At 35.8% G+C, this 23,348-nt stretch overlaps 1 protein-coding gene across 4 annotated transcripts in view; it reads right to left on the bottom strand.

Moving 5' to 3' along the window:
- The window catches only part of BEST3 (bestrophin 3), a 212,381-nt gene extending 189,278 nt beyond the window's left edge, over positions 1-23,103 (bottom strand). For all 4 annotated transcript variants that reach the window (XM_053716798.1, XM_053716799.1, XM_053716800.1 and 1 more), the window contains exon 1: positions 22,875-23,103. The gene's annotated coding sequence lies outside the window, so the exon portion shown is untranslated. The remainder of the gene's footprint in view (positions 1-22,874) is intronic.
- Between the last annotated feature and the right edge of the window lie 245 nt (positions 23,104-23,348).

Genomic DNA, 23,348 nt, shown 5'->3' with positions numbered 1-23,348 from the left:
TTCCCCTTATCTGATCTTCCATGCAGATAAGGTAGTTTTGCATACCAAACCTGGGTTTCTTCCTAAGGTGGTATCTAATAAGAATATCAATCAGGAGATTGTTGTTCCGTCACTGTGTCCTAATCCTTCTTCAAAGAAGGAACATCTATTACACAATCTTGACGTGGTTCGTGCTTTAAAGTTTTATTTACAAGCTACTAAGGATTTCCGTCAAACATCTGCGTTGTTTGTTGTCTACTCTGGACAGAGGAGAGGCCAAAAGGCTTCGGCATCTTCTCTTTCTTTTTGGCTGAGAAGCATAATCTGTTTAGCTTATGAGACTGCTGGCCAGCAGCCTCCTGAAAGAATTTCAGCTCATTCCACTAGAGCGGTAGTTTCCACATGAGCTTTTAAAAATGAGGCCTCTGTTGAACAGATTTGTAAGGCGGCGACTTGGTCTTCACTTCATACTTTTTCTAAATTCTACAAATTTTATACTTTTGCTTCCTCGGAGGCTATTTTTCGGAGAAAGGTCTTGCAGGCAGTGGTGCCTTCCATTTAAGTTCCTGCCTTGTCCCTCCCTTCATCCGTGTCCTAAAGCTTTGGTATTGGTATCCCACAAGTAATGGATGAACCCGTGGACTGTATACACCTTACAAGAGAAAACAAAACTTATGCTTACGTGATAAATTTCTTTCTCTTGTGGTGTATCCAGTCCACGGCCCGCCCTGTCACTTTAAGGCAGGTGTTTTTTATTTTTAAACTACAGTCACCACTGTACCCTATAGTTTATCCTTTTTCTTGCTTTTCTTTGGTCAAATGACTGGGGGTGGCAGTTAGGGGAGGAGCTATATAGACAGCTCTGCTGTGGGTGTCCTCTTGCAACTTCCTGTTGGGAAGGAGAATATCCCACAAGTAATGGATGAACCCGTGGACTGGATACACCACAAGAGAAAGAAATTCATCAGGTAAGCATAAATTTGGTTTTTTATCAATATTTCAAATTTAATATTTCAATAAAGCGCCTTAAAATAACTAATTCTGCATGTGTGCTAACCCAACACCACGTTAGATCTAAAGTGCGAAACCTGAAGCGCATTAGGCATATTTTATATTCCAATGTTTTTCACATTTTTAAATTAAATATATATTTCTATATATATGATAATGTTAATGTGAAATATATATCTATACCTATATATCTATAGGAACAGATGTACAGATATAGATATATAGATATATATATAGAAATATGTATTTAAAATAAAAATACATTTTTCCTGTATGTGACGAACATTTGAATGTGAAATATTAATAACTCCTGTCGGTTAGGATGCAAGTTTTTTTTCTTCTGCACTTTCAATTGAGGTCTATGTGGAGAAAAAGTTTGCACAGTTGCGATATCTGAAGTCCTGAAGTTAGCGAGTGACAGATTTCGCTCACACGCTAACCTTTTAGTTTTAACTTGTAATACACGCGCTAACCCGCGCACACATAAATTATATTTTTATCTGTGTTTACGCTTGCACGGGAGCGCTAAATACCAATCCACTTGTAACCTAACCCTTAGTGTTTTATCCAAAACAAAGATCATTTATAAAAAAAATGAATATTTGCCTATTCATCAGATTGTGGTATAAATGGAGGAAAGCTGTTAGCGTGTATTTGTTATGTTGTTTTCATTTTGTCTATTAATCAGGATCTATTTTAGGAAAATTCTCACTATGCATTAAAGTCAGGGTGGAAGTTTACCGCATAATATTTCAACAGATTTAACAGATTAAATGGTGCATTTATAGCATATTTTAGGTATTAAGTATTTAGTACAATATAAGACACATTTGTGATAATGCTGCAATAGATATTGAAAGTCCTTGTTTGACAACAAAAATTGAGAGCATATTTAGTATTTTAGTGGTCAGCAAGGGAACAAAAGTGGGAGGGGTTTAAAGTATTTTTAACAGAGTGGCAAGTCATAAATGGTGTATTTTTAGTACCCAGGATTCTGCATAGTCAATACCCTAAACATGTGGGATAACACAGGCAGCACCATTGAACAGATGTATGTACAGTCTTTTTTGTTTACAGGAAGTGCCTTGCTTGAAAATGATCTGGTTGCTCACTTTGCTGCAGTATTGGTATCTTCATACAATAAACAGGCACATGGGCCCTTTAAAGTTGATAAAGTTGTTGGAGAGTTTTCTTTACTCTGGAATACTGTTCAGTTGCAAAAGTTCCCAGAAAACCCCACACACATATTTCTATTCTTCTTGCTCACCAACAATGGCTTCTTAATTTAGAAACATGACAGTGACTTTTCCACCACCAGAATGATGTGATAGTGTATGTGTTACAAGGCCAATCAGTGCAGTGTCCCTTCTTTCTGATGACACCTATTATAAAAGGGACACTCATCTTTGTAAAGGAGCCTTGCCAAGACAAGCTAATCCCTTCTGAATCAAGAGTAGAAAGTATGGAAGGTAACCTGAAAAAAAACCCAAAAAAACATACTGCCTTCTAATGGTCAGGTGAGATGAGTGATAATACTCTTCTTAGATGCAGCTGTACCCTAAAACTACTTAATACAATACAGTAAAAAACTGCTTTCACTAAGAAGTCTACCCAGCCTCTTCAGCTTCACTAGTTTCAAAACTGCAAATGTCTCTGATTGCAAAAAAATATAGCAAAATATGTTTCATGATGTAAAAATCTTGTAACTTACAGTTCTTGTTGTACCTTATTAAACATATAGATGTCTGTGAAGATTTAAAAGTGGCAATTTGGTTAAAATTAGTTTTGTAACAAGATAAATCATTCTTATATTTAAAAAAAAGTGTCCCTGTGGAGCAAATAGATTCAGAGGTTGAACGATCTTTTTCCTAAGTGTCTCAAGGACTTACCACTAATGGCTACAAAGTGAGAGCACCTTGTCTTGTATGGAAAATGTATATTTGTGTTTGCCAGTGGAAACATGGGCAATCTTGTGTATATACCTCATTAAAAGCATGGGAAAGAAAACACACGCAACTGAATAAAATATATATTGTTAATGAGGTGGATGTCATAAATCAAGTATTTACATTCTTTTAACTGTTTTTAAATATTTTATGGTATGGTTGGAATAATCTGTTAACAAATTAGTTAAATTGAAATATATATTCTAGTAGTGTTTGCTAACACTTAATAATGATTTATTCCTTGTTAATGGCAGTTAAGGGGACATTAAATAAAAAATTTGCATCCCCATAAAGGCCTATATTATAAGTGGAACAGAGTAAATTGCACTTGATTGTAATCCATATTTGACCGAATGTCGGGGTCAGCATTTTGTGTTTAATTCTGGAGGCTAGAGTGGCAGAGAGGTGCAGCAGATGAAGAGCAAAGTGTGAGGAAGATCAGCCTGGTGGAGAAATTCATTATGGAATGTAAAAGAGATAGATGGCAGCTAGGGAGACTAGAGAGGATGGAGCTGCAATATTCAAGGCAGGAAATGATGAGAGAAATCTTGTCTTGTGTGAAAATGTGGTGTAAATGGCAGGAATTGTCTAAATACTGGATGTGAGGCGTAAAGAAAGATCTGAGTAAAGTGTGACCCCCAACACACTTGGCATACAAGGTTGGGGTAATGAGGTTATTATTGAAAAATTAGAGAAAATGGGGGGGTTGTAGATTTTGGAAGGAGGGTAAAATAAGGAGCTCAGTTTTAGAAATTTAGCTTAAGGTAGTGAGAGGACATTCAGGATGAAATATTATAAATACAGTTAGAGGCACAAGTTAGCAATGAAGGGGATAGGTTCAGTGCAGAGAGGTAGATTTAGGTGTCATCAGCATGCAAATGATACTGAAAACCATAGAATTTCATTGAGGAACCTAAAGATGACGTATAGCTTGAGAAGAGAAGGGGACCAATGACAGAGATTTGTGGTACCCCAACAGAAAGTGGAAAAGGGGCAGAGGATGAGCCAGAGAAGGCTACACTAAAGGTACAGTTAGACAGGTAGTAGGAGAGCCACAAGAGGGCTTTGTCACAAATGCCATAGGATTTGAAGGTTTGGACCGATAGAGGGTGGTCAACAGTATCAAATGCTGCAGACAGACCGAGAAGGATTAATATAGAGAAGTGGCCTTTTGATTTTGCTGTAAGTCATTAGTAACCTTAACTATTTCTGTCTCTGTGGAGTGTTGGGGGCAAAATCCAAATTGCAATTGATCAAGGAGGGATTTTAATGTGAGGTGAGAGGAAGATATAAGGGCAGAAACTTCTTCCTCAGTAACATGGGCAAAATAACTCAATTTTTGGCTGTGTGGGTTTTCGATGATAGCAAGCGATTGAGGGGATTGGAGACTGCTAATGTGTTGAGGGATTATTTTGTTTCTGATGGGGTAATTTTGTTTTTGAAGTAGCTGGCAAAATCTTGAGCTGAGAGAGAAGAGGTAGTAGGAGGTGGGGTGGTGGGGGTGGGTAGAGAAGGGTATTGAAAGTGAAGAACAGATGTTTTGGGTTTGAAAAAATAATAAAGATAAGAGTAGAGAAGTAATCCTGTTTAGAGAGGTTAAGGGCCCAGTAATAGAAGTTCACTGCTGAGCAATATTGGAGAAAATGTGTTCAGCTGACTTTCTTTACTACAAGTTCATCCTGAACATCAGCATAGGTAGCATGTCAGAAGAGTATGCCAGGACTGAGGATGAGTGTGAATTACGAGCTATGGTGAGAGGGGTCAAATTGTCAAGGACTGATGTCAGAGTGGCGATGTAGTGATGGATAGATTGGTCAGGGCAGGAAAAAGAGGAGATGGAAGAGAGCAGTGCTTTGAGAGAGTTTGAGAGATATTGCTGATCTAGTGACTTTAAGATTCTGTGGAGGAAGTAGGAAGTGCTGTGATGTTGCACGTGAGGAGATGGTGGTCAGGAAGAGGGAAAAGGGGAATTTTTGACGTTTGAGAGCTGCATAGATAACTGAAAATCAGATCAAGGGAGTGTCAATCTTTGTTAGAGGGAAATTTGGTCCCTTGTGACAGACCGTTAGAAGTAGTGAGCTGGATAATCTTGTTGCAGCATAGGCAGTTCGATTGTCAAGGTTGAAATTTCCATGAATGAGGGCAGGGGTTTCTGAGGAAAGTAAATAAAGTAGCCAGGCAACAAAATGATCAAGAAATTAAGTTGAAGAGCCAGGGGGCGATATATAACCGCAACATGAATAGAGAGAGGAGAGAATAAGCTAATCATGTGGTTTCAAAGGAAGAGAATGTGAGGGAAAAGATTGGTTGTATTTGCTGAAAGGTGCAATGAGAGGAAAAGTAAAATACCTACATCACCTCCTTGTAGGTTTTGAGACCTATGGATGTGGCTGAAGTGAAGATCCCCATGTGACAATGAAGCAGTTGAGGCTGTGTCTGAAGGAGAAAGCCAGGTTTCTGTGAGAGTCAAAAGGTGTTGGGAATCGGTGATGAAGAGATCATGGAAAGAAGTGAGCTTGTTACACACAGAGTGAGAGTTCCAGAGTGTACAAGTAAGGGGGGGGGGGGTGAATGCTTTAGATATAAGTGGGATTTGAGTAAGGTTTCCAGGGTTCTGGTTTCCAGGTCTATGGAAAGACTGGGTAGTTGTTAGGACCAAGATTGGGAGAGATATCATCAGTAGCTAGTATGAGCAAGAGGGAGAGTGACATAAGATGAGATACAGATTTGTAGTATGGAGAATGTCTTTAGGATGAGGTGCAGGGAGGAGAGAGAGTGTTTAGGAATGTGTGAAGCTCATGAGATCAAAAGTGAGGTGAGGATAAAAGGGATGGGCCAATGAATATAGCAGGTGGTAAGGGGAAAGGAGTAAATAAATATGAAGAAATTGAGCATTTTTACAAAGAGGTAAACAGTGAAACACACAAAATACAGTAATTACAACAGCACTTGCCTTCTGTCTCCAAGTCTTGTATAATTATTTTGCCTAATTTGTAATGCATCACTTATAAAATGCTCACTTCAGAAATGAGAGCATCTGATATTAAGAATAAAGAAACTACCCTGCAATGCAAACCTCTTGCAATGCATTCCCCAAACTAGTGTTACATTTATAGGGCTGAGCAGTCAGCTTGGTCTACTAAATAATCTAACAACAGGATCCCAGACATTCAAAAAGGCCAATTGGAGAAGTCTGGTTCAGGCCATGTCAGGGTGAGATAAGTTAAAATAAACAGACAATAGAATTTGGAGGCGGCTGAAGTTATGCCACTAGTCAACTTATACATTTAGTAATTATAGCAAGTATTGACAAGGCCTGAACATCACATAGCAAATTGCAAGACAATACAAAAATCATCACAGAAAATACAGAGTCTATTTAACAGTCTACTACAATTACATATCCAAACATGGTGGAATAGCACCGGAAAACAGTTAATCTTTGCAGGAGATGGTACACACATGTTTGATCTGATATTGTGACTTTCATGTGTTCTACATGCATGGGTGGGCACACACACACACACTCAGTCTAACACACAAACACACTCTCTCACATATACACAAATACATAAAATGACAAACACACAACCATATATATATATATATATATATATATATATATATATATATATATATATATATATATATATATATATACACATATATACACACACACTAAAATATAGATACACATTAACATACACAATAGGCCAGATTTATCAAAAGATCCAGCTGCAGGCTCGCATGAGTGAACTTGCAGCCTAGAGTTAAAGGGACAGCCTACTTGAAAATGTTTATAGTTTAAAAAGATAGATAATCCGTTTATTACCCATTTACCAGTTTTGCATAACTAACACGATTTTATTAATATACTTTTTACCTCTGTGATTACCTTGTTTTCTAAGCCTCTGCAGACTTCCCCCTTATCTCAGTGCTTTGACAGACATGCAGTTTAGCCAATCAATGGTAACTCCTAAATAACTCCATGGGAGTGAGCACAATGTTATCTAAATGACACACACAGCACTGTCTAACTGACAACAACTGTCAAAATGCACTGGCATAAGAGGCGGTTTTCAACTGTTTAGAAAACTGTTCGAACCTACCTAGGTTTAGCTTTCAAAAATGAATACCAAGAGAACAAATCAAATTTTATGATAAAAGTAAATTGGAAAGTTGTATAAAATTGCATGCCCTATCCGATTCACGAAAGTTTAATTCTGACTAGACTGTCTCATTAAGAAGCATTGGTAATTAGATTGCAGATTCTTAACTGACCTGTTATGTGGTGTATACGCCCCTGTCTGTGGGACTTTGATCAATCTTGGCCAATGTCTAGCTTCATAAATCAAAGACTCTACCTTTTAAGATTTTTTTTTTATTATTATTATTGTTTGGGGGGCAAGCAGCCCTTTCAATAAACAGACAACATTAAATTGTGTATGTGTATATATATATATATATATGTATATACGATCAGGCCACGCCCCCTCACTCGAGTGTGTTACTGTGCAGTGCTACGGCATGCTCTAGCTTGTATTCTCTCCTGTGTGAGAGTTTTAAACAACTGTTTTAGGCACCAGCTTGTTCTGTTGTACAGGTGCTGTTTTTTTACTATACTTTTTATTAAAGTTTCTTTTGTACTGGCACCGGCTGTCTGCCCTGTTTTTGCTCCTCCCCCAGCCAAAGATTTGCGGTTCATACCAGGACTGAGGACCGGACTTGCACACCGGTTCAACATCTACTGAAAACACCAGGAAACTTTTGAGAGAAGAACAGGCTTAACGCCACTTCTGCTGCTACCATACCTCATATATGTGGAGGTCTGTACATGTGAGTGTGAATTTGGCTTTTTTTCTGCATTTTTATGATTTCTTCCTGACATACTAGACCAGAGGGTATCTTTGTCTCTGTGCGCCCTTCCCTCGTCTCTTGTCCCATATATATATATATATATATATATATATATATATATATATATATATATATATATATATATATATAAATAAATAAATAAATAAATATATATATCAGACATATTGCAGGAAAAGATAGTGTACTTTTGTCTTGCAGTACATCAAAAGTTGAAGTATTGTCAGTGGTCCTACAAGTGCCCATAAGCCCAAGTAAAACCAATTAGGCTGTGGGTGGAGGCAAGTCCCACTGCTGTTACCAGTTCCACCAAGAGACTGCAGGGGCTATGCAGTGAAATATTTCAGCCAGATGCTTCTAACTGTTCTGGTTGACCTGCACTCTCTACATCCCTATGTTTCAGGGGAGTCCCCTCTCATTCTAGCCATTTTGCTACCACATATGGCCCCTATTATAAAGCCCAAGTTAGGCAGCAAAAAAAATTAATATACACATAAAAAAAAATTATATCATGCACCAAATTTGCAGGGGTGCCCTTAGGTGGTCACCTAGTCATGAGAGAGTTGTACTTTAGAATTAGAAGGGAGGGCACATTTTGTTATTTCGCCATAGGAGCCGCAGGTCTTTAGTATTCTATAGCAGAAGTGATTGTAACAATTTATAACACTGCTTCATACAATGTAGCAAAACACTGCTGTTATAGAGTACTAAAGACACATGCATGCTCCTGAGCTTATATGAGTCTAGCCAGAATTACTCCTTAACAAAGGATATCAAAAGAACAAGGCAAATTGATAATAGAAGTAAATTGGAAAGTTGTTTACATGCTGTATCTGAATCATGAAAGTTTAATGTTTACTTTACTGTCCCTTTGGCTTTTGAGCAGATATAGAAAAAAATACTTTAATATTACTTTAATCAAGTATTATAGGTAAAAATCTAATATTATTTATTCTATTAATATAATGTATATAAGGAACATGAAAATCAAAGGAAAACTTTGATAGCTTAGATTTTCAGAATTTCAAGAGACTTTACATTTACTTCTATTATCAAATTTAATTTGTTCTCTTATCCAATGTTGAGCTGCACTACTGGGAGCTTTTGTGATAAACTTCCACACACATCACTATTGTCATTAGCACGCCTGCCTGATGTGTTCAGCTAGCTCCCAGTAGGGCTTTGCTTTAACTAGGTGTTTAATCCCTTTTGTAGGGGTAAACTCATAGCTATATAGTTAAATGCAAGCAACAGTGCAATACTAAAACATTAGAGCATTTTCTGTTTGCACTTTTATGTCACTTTAATTGCTTTGGTTAAAATGTCCCAATATTGATCCAAAAGGATTTTAACATCATACAATAAAATAATGAATGTTTGCACAAAAAGCAGAGGCAAGTCAGGGATTTCTTTGGCCTGCTAAGCATTGTGATGGTTTAATTGTTTGACACATTTAAATGCATTATTATGTATTTATGTTGCTTATTATAAGATTTTAACAAACAAAAGAAAGATTGTCCGAAATGCCCTAAAACCAAGCAGTATCTCACAATAAGGTATTGTAACTAAACATCCTATTTAACACAATACAAATTGCTGATATAGGCCTAGAAGTGGAGTGCAAAATAATTAGCACTCAAGTTAAATCAATAGCGCTCCTATTCTTGCTCTTGCATTACAGTTTGAAAGTAAAAAGTCTGCACAAGCAAAAGACTCAGGCTCCCCAACATCTAACATCTAAAGGTTGCGCTAACTACCTTTCCCCATAGACTTCTGAAGCACTATACAAAAGCCTCCTCTGGGTTTTGCTAGCGTGCCGAACCAAAGGTGCCTTACAACAACTGCGCTAAAGCCAAATCTTCAAATACCTTGTCCGTCTATCTATCTATCTATCTATTTATCTATCGATCTATCTATCGAATATATAAATATTTAAACATAACAATAACATAAGTGAAGAACAATATATTTGAAATATTTCTATAAAAAATATTTACATTGTTTAAAAAGGATATTATATATGTCAAGATGTTTAAAACTAATAAATAATTGTAAATAGGCTTACAAGTAGAGGTAGGTAACTTAAATCTGTGAAGGAAAATTTCCACTATTGCCCTAACTGAATCAAAGCTAAGTAGTTTTACTTTAGAAAAAATGTTCCATCATTCACACACTAAAGTTTATTAAATCAAAGTTTAACCACACATACACTTAGCAGAAGCTAAAGATTAAAAACACTGCACCTAAGTTGAACTAAGATTTTTAAATTTTAATCTGAAATCAGTATCACTGGTATCAAGCAGCAGAGATTATAGTAGTAAGCTAAGCCCTTACAATCCGAGGGCTATTTTAAATTTTAACTTTAACAATTTATTAAAGCTGCATTTTTACCAGATCAACTAAGGTGAGCCAGTTAAAAGGAAGGGGAAAGACAAAGCTTATCCCCAGGACCCCTGACGTACGTTTCACAAAAAACGCTTCCTCAGAGGGGTGTGGAGCTGCTGCAAAATGCTCTATTTATGAGTCATTAAGACTCTCCTCCGGTGTTGGAGTGGATGTCCCTTGATTGCCAGAGTTACATTTTCATTGGCTCATACAAATGTCAGTCACAGAAGTAACTGGTGATAGGGTGCATAAAAGGATTGGAATTCAAAACGTCACGCTGCGTCCAAAAGTGGGCGTTGTTGTTTACATTGACATTTATTGAACAAATCTCATTGGAGGATTGATCCACCATATGTTATGCTGATGTCTGTCGTTGCTTAACTGACATGTCAATGCGAGGTATACCGCAGTAACTTAACAAGTTAGATCGCTTACCATAAATGGATAGATCATGTTAATATATCCCTTATATATAAACAAACATTGCACCTAGGGAATACGTTTAGTGAAATTGCTGTCCGGAATAATCATATCTGGATACGGGAGATAGTGCATATAAATGCATATAAATGAAAATCGGCATATCATATCTCCTATTAGATATTACTACACAGTATGCAGCGGTGGTTATTATTGATGGATGTGATGAATCTGCTCAATAGCATTTATTCCGTGTATACAAGTGCACTGCTATATACGCTAACATTAGTGTTATGTCTGGAGTGGGCGTGTTTGTTTATATTCACTTCTGTAGTAACGATCTTATTGGCTGATCACTTATAACATATGTTGACACATGAATCTAGTACATGGTATGTTATGCTGATGTCTGTCGTTGCTTAACTGACATGTCAATGCGAGGTATACCGCAGTAACTTAACAAGTTAGATCGCTTACCATAAATGGATAGATCATGTTAATATATCCCTTATATATAAACAAACATTGCACTTAGGGAATACGTTTAGTGAAATTGCTGTCCGGAATAATCATATCTGGATACGGGAGATAGTGCATATAAATGCATATAAATGAAAATCGGCATATCATATCTCCTATTAGATATTACTACACAGTATGCAGCGGTGGTTATTATTGATGGATGTGATGAATCTGCTCAATAGCATTTATTCCGTGTATACAAGTGCACTGCTATATACGCTAACATTAGTGTTATGTCTGGAGTGGGCGTGTTTGTTTATATTCACTTCTGTAGTAACGATCTTATTGGCTGATCACTTATAACATATGTTGACACATGAATCTAGTACATGGAGTAGTTGTTGACAAATCTAAGCGTGTATTATGATCTATGAGATTTGATTTTGTTTTAGTCCGCTGTAGGCTTATGTGAGTGATATATAGGAATAAGATATATCTACACGAAAACCAATTACTTAGTCTAATCTGGGTGAACTGCTTATACTTTTAATTCCCATGTAGAATTCTAAAAAGAAAAGAAAGGTTACATAAAAGGCACCACTATTTGTTGGAGAATGAACAGATACCAGGGATGAATTATGGAGATGTTATTATTATTGTAGGCACAAATATGGTATGATGCCTCTTATTGGAACATCTATATCCGAAATAGCCTTTAGTTCATATTAGTTACCTATTCAGTTAGTTCATATTAGTTACCTATTCGGTTATATTTCCAAAGTGGAATGGTATACTTGGGTTTATTAAAAGTGAATAGTATACTTAATTATAAAGGGATATTATTGTTCTCAGTAATACAAATGCTAATTTTGTATATAATGTTCAGGTCAGATCACTTTATCATTACTAGGTGAAAAAATTATCATAAACAAAAATAGACGTGAGAATAAAACAAAAATTATGTGAAGAGTGCTATAGTGTGTGAAAAAATAAAGTTACAAAATAAAGTTAACATAACAAGGGAGGGGAGAGACAAAGTTGAGACATGCCTAATCTAATGTGTATATATTCACTGGATAAAATCTGCTTATCCAAGATGTATAGACTAACCTGTGTACCGTGTGTGAATAAGTAAACAAGTCGATTATAACTCTAAATGAATTTAGCTTATACGAAGTGTACAGAGTGACAAGTGTACCTTTATGTGAGTTAAAGAGTAGTACCCTTAGCCTAGACATTAGGGTAGTGTGGTGATTGTTAGATCATTATAAGTGAAATCTGGAATAAGCCAGAAAATTTTTGAGAACGTGATAAGATACAGCAGTGATGAAAAGTGATACCCCATTTCATTTATAAATATACAAAGTAATTGTTGAAGTCATTCATGCCATTAGGTTTTACAGAGTTTAAACGGTAAATCCATTTACATTCAAGTTTGAGTAATGTCTTTTCCAGATTGCCTCCTCGTATTCCCAGTGAGGCTTTCTGAATGACCATATATTTCAGATTGCTAGTGGAACACTTGTGATGTATTTGGAAGTGTTTTGCTACAGAAGTTAACTTTTTGCCACGGGCTTCATCCTTGTTGGCATTTTTTATGTTGTTAGCATGTTCAAGAATACGTACTCTGATCTCCCGGGTTGTCATGCCAACATAGATCATTTTGCATTGGCAAAAAAGAGCATACACAACCGCAATAGTTCTACAGGAGAAATGGGAAGCTAAATTATATAACTGGCCATCTTTGTCTTGAATGGTTTTTGACTTCATTACGTATGGGCATGCTGAGCAAGTCCCACATGGGAACATCCCTGGATCAGTGTCCTTTTTCTTAAAGGCTCTTACATAGTGGCTAGAGACGAGTCTATCCCTGAGATTTGTGGGTCTTTTGTACCCAATTGAAATTCTGTCACCAATGTTTTCCTTCAGAGAGGGATCATTTTGCAGAATTTTCCAGTGTTGGTTAATTATTTTAGTTATTTCTGACATTTGTGGGTTATATGTAGTGATTAATCTTGGATTAGACTCACTAGTATTTTTGACCTTGGGAATGAGTAAATTTTCTCTGTGGGTATTTAGGGCCTTATATTTGGCTCGTTTGACTGCTTTTTTGCTATAGCCTCGTGCCATAAGTCTGTCCATTAAATTGTTGCTTTCCGTGAGATATATGTCAGTGCTGGAACAGTTACGTCTTAGGCGCAGAAATTCCCCGAAGGGGATAGCCTTAAGGGTACATGGTGGATGAGCACTAGACCTGTGTAATAGAGTGTTAGTCGCTGTTTCTTTTCGGTAAATGGTGGTGTTAATGTAACCATCTTCTTTCTTGAATATGGTTATATCCAGAAAGGAAATTTTATGTTGATCGGCTGAATATGTTAATTTGATATTTTTATTATTCATGTTTATTTTGTTCATGAATTGATCTAATTCCACAGATGTTCCTTGCCATATGAATAAGACATCATCTATATATCTTATCCATAGCGGAATGTGATCAGTATGATGTTGTAGTTCAGTTGAGAATACATTAAAGAGCTCCCAGTACCCCAAAAACAGATTGGCATATGTAGGTGCGCAGGCCGTACCCATCGCGGTACCCTGCGTCTGTAAATAGTACCTATCGTTAAAGGTGAAGAAATTGTGTGTCAAGATAAACTGCAGTAGTTGGATTACAAAATTATTATGATCATCATTGTCATTTGTATTTGTTGACAAGAAATACTTGATGGCTGCTATTCCATCTGTGTGTCTGATATTAGTGTAGAGTGATTCTACATCTGCAGTTACAAGCCACATGTCATCAGAGAGCTGAATATTTTGTAATATTTGCAATACCTCCATGGTATCACGGACATATGAAGGTAATGTGTTTAAGTACTCTCTTAATCTTTGGTCGACATATCTGCTGGCCTTTTCTGTTAGATTTTCATTCCCAGAAACGATAGGTCTGCCTGGGGGTATTTGGGAGTTCTTGTGCACCTTTGGTAAGAAATATAACGTAGCGACTTTAGGGTGATCTACAGTTAAATACTTTTTCTCAGTATTGGTAATAATATTGTCTGTCCAGGCTTGTTTGACTAAGTTGTTATATTGTGTCAGATATGAGCTTTGAGGATTAAAGATCAATTGTTTATAGCAGGTAGAATTGGATAGCTGTCTGGAGGCTTCGTCTATATACATTTTGGATGGCCACAATACCACGTTCCCACCCTTGTCAGACGGCTTTATAGTGATGTCTTTCCAAGATTCAATCTCATTCAGAGCTTTAAATTCTGATATTGTCAAATTGTGATTCTTTCGAGTAACAGGCAATTGCTCAATTTGATTACAGACCATTTTACAGAATACCTGAATTTCAGGTGAATTTGACATAGAGGGAACATATTTGGATTTAGGTTTCAGTGTGGATTTCCATGTACTGGAATCAGGTGGGGTAACATCATTAGTATCAGTCATATTCCCGTCACTGAGTTGTTCTAATAGATCAACTGTACTTAGATCTTCTGCGTCTAATATATTGGGATTATAGGCATATATTTTTTTCAGCATCAACTTGCGTGAAAATAAATGTATGTCTTTTATTAATTCAAATTTATTGAGAGAATTAACAGGACAAAAAGATAATCCCTTAGATAATACATCTATATGATCTTGGTTCAGTGTGTGATCTGACAGATTGATGACCCTTAGTTTGTCATCCTGATTTTGGAGAAGGGACTTAGTTCCCTCCTCCTGGTGGATTGACGTGTTGGACAAGTAAATTTCCTTTTGTTCCCCCGTGAATTGGGTATTGTGTGATTGGTCTGCAATGTTGGAGGAGTTGGATTGTGTGGAGTTTGAACTAAAAAAGAAGAGGAGGATGTATTTAGTGACTGTGCTGCACTATGTGTCTTAGGTCTGGTGGATTGGGAAGCATTATCACTGTTATTGCTTCTCTGATTGGTGTGTTGGTTAGAATTACCTATCTCTGTTTCATTGTCAGAGATATCAGATTCACTATCAGCACTGCTGTCAGATTGTTGTATTATATATCTGTTGGATCTATGTCTAGATGTATGGTTACTGCGCCAACGGTATATTCTCTGATTTTGAAAGTCCTCTATATCTCTTTGGAGTTTCTGTTTTTTGTTCGCTACTACTTCCATTTCTAATTTGTCTAGTTCATGTTGGTATTTATCATATTTTGCTTTGTAATCAAATTTTTCATCAAACTTTGACAACTGGGTGTTATATTCCTCTATTTCAGTGTCCAGTTTAGTGAGCTCTAATTTGTCGTGTTTTATTAGAATTTGGATTAATTTAAGCGAACACTCAGTTAATGCAGTTTCCCATTGTTTTACTAGATCTTCATTGTTTAAAGTGAATGCAGGGAACACTTTCATTCTTAGACCCCTGGGTATTAGGTTTTTTTCGGCATACTTTTCGAAAAAGTGCCAGTTCCACCACCTTTTGGACTGCTTATGTAAAGTCTGATGTAGTTTGCACAGTACATTATTCAACTCTTCTTCATTAATTTGTATGTTATCACTATTAGTTGTATTAAACAGTGAATTTAATTCCTGTAACCTTTTTTGTTGGCGATTAGCTATATCGCCTTGAATATTCATAATTAAATGTAGAAAGAAAAAACCCCCTAGAAAAAAGGCTAAACCCAGAATAAGAATCTGGGTATATTCTCCTTGTTTAGAACAGTTTAGAGTGAGAGGGTGGGGGTAGGGCAAAGTATAGTATAACAAGAGATTCAGTGGTTAAGGGCAGGTGGCCCAATTTGAGTTTTATAGTCTCCTAACCACAGAGATCTCCTGCCACAGATTTGAAGTTAAGGACAGAACACAACTAATAAATAATTGTAAATAGGCTTACAAGTAGAGGTAGGTAACTTAAATCTGTGAAGGAAAATTTCCACTATTGCCCTAACTGAATCAAAGCTAAGTAGTTTTACTTTAGAAAAAAATGTTCCATCATTCACACACTAAAGTTTATTAAATCAAAGTTTAACCACACATACACTTAGCAGAAGCTAAAGATTAAAAACACTGCACCTAAGTTGAACTAAGATTTTTAAATTTTAATCTGAAATCAGTATCACTGGTATCAAGCAGCAGAGATTATAGTAGTAAGCTAAGCCCTTACAATCCGAGGGCTATTTTAAATTTTAACTTTAACAATTTATTAAAGCTGCATTTTTACCAGATCAACTAAGGTGAGCCAGTTAAAAGGAAGGGGAAAGACAAAGCTTATCCCCAGGACCCCTGACGTACGTTTCACAAAAAACGCTTCCTCAGAGGGGTGTGGAGCTGTTTAATCCCTTTTGTAGGGGTAAACTCATAGCTATATAGTTAAATGCAAGCAACAGTGCAATACTAAAACATTAGAGCATTTTCTGTTTGCACTTTTATGTCACTTTAATTGCTTTGGTTAAAATGTCCCAATATTGATCCAAAAGGATTTTAACATCATACAATAAAATAATGAATGTTTGCACAAAAAGCAGAGGCAAGTCAGGGATTTCTTTGGCCTGCTAAGCATTGTGATGGTTTAATTGTTTGACACATTTAAATGCATTATTATGTATTTATGTTGCTTATTATAAGATTTTAACAAACAAAAGAAAGATTGTCCGAAATGCCCTAAAACCAAGCAGTATCTCACAATAAGGTATTGTAACTAAACATCCTATTTAACACAATACAAATTGCTGATATAGGCCTAGAAGTGGAGTGCAAAATAATTAGCACTCAAGTTAAATCAATAGCGCTCCTATTCTTGCTCTTGCATTACAGTTTGAAAGTAAAAAGTCTGCACAAGCAAAAGACTCAGGCTCCCCAACATCTAACATCTAAAGGTTGCGCTAACTACCTTTCCCCATAGACTTCTGAAGCACTATACAAAAGCCTCCTCTGGGTTTTGCTAGCGTGCCGAACCAAAGGTGCCTTACAACAACTGCGCTAAAGCCAAATCTTCAAATACCTTGTCCGTCTATCTATCTATCTATCTATTTATCTATCGATCTATCTATCGAATATATAAATATTTAAACATAACAATAACATAAGTGAAGAACAATATATTTGAAATATTTCTATAAAAAAATATTTACATTGTTTAAAAAGGATATTATATATGTCAAGATGTTTGACAGGGCGGAAAGGTGTACATAAATGTGTATATGTGTATATATATATATATATATATATATATATATATATATATATATATATATATATACATACATACAGTATGTATGTGTGCACATATAAACACATATATACACAGATATAAATACACACATACAAATATATACCCATTTATATACACCTTTCATCCCTTCCCAGTCGAACACATTGACATATACCATATCCCTTTTAAACACTTTTTTTTTTTATAATAAACATATTTTATATTTAATATATATATATATATATATATATATATATATATATATATATAATACTTTATTTTAATATGCATATGAATTATACTTTTCTTGTAGCCCTAACACTTTACTTCACATCTCAAGTTGCATTTTTTTAGCGCTGTTACGTGTTGCACTTTCTATGAGCGATATCTATTGAAAGTATAGGTTGCACTAAAGGAATATCAGCCGCAATAAACATTCCTCTGGTTATCCTGTTTTACCAAGGATTTTAAATACCACATTGCACACTAATCCTAGAACGCACCAGCGATATTGATAGCGCACCCTGCACTATGAATAATGCTACACTTGTAATCTAGGCCTTAGCCAAGTAAGGTAAGTGAACGTGCCAGTTTAGCCACACGTGATCAGTAATGTCACACATGACATCATCCACATTGGCAGTGCTGAACTGTACACTATGTTTTATTGTTCATGTATTGGCTCTTTCTTAGAGAAAATTAATATCCCGTTGGCAACTACTGTAATTTTACTTATTGTATACAAAGTCCACCACTTACTTTCAGACACCTACGTATAGCACAAGTGCCAAGAGTTGTGCTCAAAGTCAAATTCTTTGAAGGAAATACAAGACTCAAGTCATACAAAATAAACAAAGTGGCTGGTGGTGTCTTCATATGTCACTATTTTGCATGTGAAGAAATTGACTTATTAATAAGTGTAAATCTTGTTTCTTTAATACACTTGTGGCCACATAGTATTCCGGTACTAGTGGGCTATAAAACAAAACTACACATAAGATAGGATGGGGCAAAAATGAAAGTCTACAAGGTCTTCCTTCAAAAACTGCCCGATGCTAACACGTTAAACTGATAACATATAGTGAATATATGCAATTAACATACCTAACTTATAAAGCTGTGGCCACTTCTGATACCTATACCATAGAAACTGTACACAGCTGCATACATTTGTATTGCTGCCTTCAGATTGCCCCCACATAACACAAAGTGAGTAGCACAGTTACAGGGCCATTAAGCTTACACTTTACAATGCATACAATGTTTCATTATTAAAAGTATAACATTATTGCAATATACATTTATCATTTACTTTGCTGTAAAAAAGATTTCAAAATAGTGGTTGTTCCACTTTCTCCCAGGGAGGCTTGGGTTAATACTGTTATCTACTGTTATCTTCTGTAAACTATTGTTTTCTTCCTCTACCTCAAATACTATCTCTAGTCATTTGCTCTATTAAAGGGACAGTATAATGTAAATTTTTTTCCCTTAATGTATTTTCATTGACTTGTTATACCAGCTGCAGAGCCTAAAATGCATGAGAAATTGCATTTTTGGGTTTATTTGTGTATTGTGTATTAATAGATTGTGATTAGAAAGAAATGTATGCCTGTTTGTTTAAATACCTGCTTGATTAATCTTAATTTATTGTTAACAATTTATTGGCGCTAAACCACGTTAGAGGGACATGAAACCCAACATTTTTATTTTATGATTCAGATAGAGCATACAATTTTAAAGAAATTTACCATTTACTTCTATTATCTAATTTGCTTTGTATCCTTTATTTAAAAGCATACCTAAGTAGACTCCGGAGCAGCAATGCATTACTGTATATTTACAGTATGCTTCTTGCCATTGGCTCATACTATGTATTCAGCTAGCTTACAGAAGTTCATAGCTGCTCCATCAACAAAGGATACAAAGAGAATGAAGAAATATAATAAACAAAAATGTTGGGTGTCATGTCCCTTTAAAAGAAAGAAAATAGGGGCCTGATGATCTAAAGCTATTCATTCAGGCGAGATGATTGATTCAAGAAGTCTCTCAAAGCATTTTAGAAATACAAATTTTAGTTTGAGAGATGCTATTTTCACTACACAGAGTTTTGAATATGAAGCACAGACGTCTACATTATGATAAAAGTGTAAAAAAAATCCCTAAGATTATGCACAATTTTACTCAGCAAGTTATTGATGATCAGACCCTAGGATAGGACAGCCCGAATCTCTTTCTTTAACTGCACAAAACCTGTATATGTGCATTAGTTTGTTATGTGTTAGCAAGGGTCCTTTTATTCTGGGGGGCAGGACTGGACTGGGACCATAAATAGGCCAGAACATTTAATGGAGAAGAAGCCCACATTAGTTAGACCTCCGTCAGCTAGGTAGCCATAATACACCAGCTCTCTCGTCATGCATCGCCTCTGCTTAACAACCAGACAGAAAATGTACTTTCTGCTTTACAAAATAGGCAGACTGTAACAGCGTTCCTATTGTTACCCATATTAAGAGAGGATGGGGCTTCTATTTAGCAGCAAGGCACACGTAAGAGCCCGGCACACTGAGCATTCGGCGTGTATGCGCTATGGCCAATCCGGGCCTGCTGGGGGATATGGAAATCATTGAAAAGAGATAAAAAAAAAAGAAAAAATGATTGATTAGACGTAAATTCGGCATTTGTTTTTACAAATATGATTATGGGTAGCGGCATTAGGCCCTTTTTAGAAACAGATTCATTTGTTTTATATAGCAACACACAAACATCTGGATTTGCACAGATCTTTGTTTGTTGCACTATTATACAAATAAATCTGGCTCCGAAAAGAGCAAAATGCCACTACCTGCTGCCATATTCAGCATTTGTTTATACAAATGAAAGATGAATTCCAAGGTCTGCTATTAATCCCAAAGGCTATACCTGGGTCTAGTAAGGTAGGCCTATTGTAAACTTTCCCACTACCCCAACAGTCTAGTCCTGTAAGACTTGGCTTAAAATGAAATATGTTTAGTCATGATTACCATTTGACATTGTTTACTCACATTTACACTTGTTAATACAAAGAGCCATTGGTGACGAGTGCAAACTAAAAAGGAAACATATATAGAATACTTTTTTATGTAATATAAATGTACTAAAACTATGCTTCCATACATAAATGAAAGCAAGCAGAAGCAGGCATGTAAACTTGATAAGAAAAATGTATTAATCTTTGTAAATCTCAGAAAGTGCCCAACTTCAAGAGTAGTAAAACGCTCAAAGGGACACTAAACCCAATTGTTTTCTTTCATGATTCAGATAGAGCATGCAATTTTAAGCAACTTTCTAATTTACTCCTATTATCGTATTTTTTCTTGCTTTCTTTATTTGAAAAAGAAGGCATCTAAGCTAAGGAGCCAGACAATTTTTGGTTCAGGACTCTGGACAGCACTTGTTTTTTTTGTTGTTGTTTTTTTTGGTGCTGTCCAATCAGCAAGGACAACCCAGGTTGTGAACCAAAAATGGGCCGGCTTCTAAACTTACATTCTTGCTTTTCAATTAAAGATAGCAAGAGAATGAAGAAAATTTGATAATAGGAGTAAATTAGAAAGTTGCTTAAAATTGCATGCTCTATCTGAATCATGAAAGAAAAAAAATGGGTTCAGTGTCCCTTTAACCTTTTGGCTGCTAAGCCATTTCTCACCTCTGTGCTAATATTTTATTTTATTTTTTTTATTTTTGAAATGTTTGAAAACATGTTTTTTAACTTTTGTTTTATTGTTTTTTTACAGACCCCCAATACTTACACTGTTGGAAAGGTTAAGCGATTACCTTTCCAACAATGGGTCTTGGGGGTCTGTAGCTGCTTAGATGCCTGAGATACAGGCTTCTAAGCAGCATGCCCCCTCCTCCTATACTTAACATTGTTAAGTATAAATAAAGTTGCGTGGTGACGTCATCATGTAATTGCGCGTGACGTCACCGTGCATCACGTGAAGCCCCGGCGATGCCTGTCACTCTACAGGCACGATCGCCGGGGTAGGAGCAGTAAGGAGCCCCCAGATCTCCCTCAAGGTGGGAGAGTGCTCATGACGGCTCTGAGCATCAATACATCACAGACTCATATAGACACTGTGAACTCCTGCACATGCTCAGAGCTGCTGCCTAATAAAGTGTACATATGAAAAGACTGTGCTCAATTAGATAATGGTAGTCAATTGGAAAGTTTGTTAAAAACTGAATGGTCTATCTGAATCTTGAAAGCTTAAAGGGACAGGAAACCCATTGTTTTTTCATGATTCAAATTGATTGTGCAATTCTAAACAACTTTCTAATTTACTTCTATTATCATATTTTCTCTGTTCTCTTGGTATCATTTCTTGAAAAACAGGGACATATGCCCAGGAAACAGCCCATTACTGGAGCACTATATTGCAGCAAAGATGTTATCCATTTGCAGGAACACTAGGTGGCAGCACTATTTCCTTCCATCTAGTGCTCCAGATGCCTACCTAGGTATCTCTTCAACACAGAATATCACGGGAATTAAACAAATTTGATAATAGAAGTAAATTAGAAACATTTTTTTAAATTATATGCTCTGTCGGAATCACAAAATAATTTGTTTGAGATCATATTCATTTTGACTGTAGTGTCCCTTTAAAGTTAAAAAAAAAACTGTACAGCAAACAACATCTATTGACTATAGGGAACATTAAATATAGAAATCAGATTGACACCAAGATGCTCCATTTTCTCAAAGCTGGTGCAGATCTGAACATGCCACTGAAAAGTACAAAGTTATCCCTTTGCAACGTATGCACAATATACTGGGATGGAGTATGATGTGTAGCCACGAAACCTATAGCTATATTGTACATTTACACAAGTTAATATCTACATAAAAAACTACAACTTAATTCATACTAAGTATAACCTTATGTGTTTGCCAATCTTTCTGAAATATATTTACTCTCTTTCTATTCTGTTAGTAAAAACATCCCCTGGACTTTTTAAAATGTCAGTCATTATCTTTTTGTAATCAACAGGTTTTTTTTTTTAAACTTCTAAAAGAATATTTATTCATCATACTGTTCATTCATCATTCCATGTCATCACTTTTAGGGACCTTATACAGTTTTTAAAACATAAATAAGTTTATAAGTTTCTGTTGCTGTTTTTACAGACTGAAACAAAACAATTTTTGGCACATAAAGGTCAGACTAGAACAATGAAGGTTATACTGACCTTACATTGTATACAAATATACATTTTCCTGTGATCTTATGAAATTATAATAATGATTTAAATATTTTAGAGACTATTGTAATTACTGCTGTACTGAATTTAAAAAAAAGAGTCAGATAAATATTTTATTGACACTATTAATGTAATTACACCCTGTAATTGTATACATTTATATTACAAGGAGGTCTAAGTTACAAAAATGTCTAACTTAAACTGATAGTATATGAAATTGTTTCATCCAGGTAAATGTATTATAGTGCAAAACATTTATATTTAAAGATTTTTGTTTGCTTTTCTTAAAAAATTAAAAAAGCAAACTTTGACAGAGTTTTAAATTGTAAGTAAACAATAAAGAGTTTGTAGATACTGACATCACAATGATTAACCAACCTGATAGAACGAAAATAAATCCTTAGAAAGCTCTCAGGGTGATGGAACTCGGTAACAGTTCAGGACTGGTTGTTCATAGCATATGGTTCTGGAAATCAAGGACTTTTCTTATTGCACATGGAGGAGTCCCTGGTGACCAGACTGACAGGCACAGGGGTAGCTAGACTCTCTCTTGTAGCTTGTTTGTGCAAATGTACACTGTCAGTTACATCAGAGACTGTGCTGGGAAAAACACTCAACAGCTGCTGATCCTTCTCTTTCTTATTCTATATTTATATAGCCACCTGCCATCCAAAGAACACCATTGACCAAGATATCTCAGTAGGCAACTAGAGGTCACTAAAACCTTAATGATGGTCTGTCTGCATTTTCTTTTATAAACACTTGGCCACAGCTTCTGCTCAGAAGAACATAATGTCATAGATTCTAGAAATAATGACTACCTGGATAAGTGCTGTACCTTAAATAGATGAG

Source organism: Bombina bombina, chromosome 6 (genome assembly GCF_027579735.1).
Source record: "Bombina bombina isolate aBomBom1 chromosome 6, aBomBom1.pri, whole genome shotgun sequence".
Taxonomy (NCBI): Eukaryota; Metazoa; Chordata; class Amphibia; order Anura; family Bombinatoridae; genus Bombina; species Bombina bombina.
The sequence above is the reverse complement of the archived record's forward strand: the minus strand, read 5'-3'. Positions and strand labels throughout refer to the sequence as shown.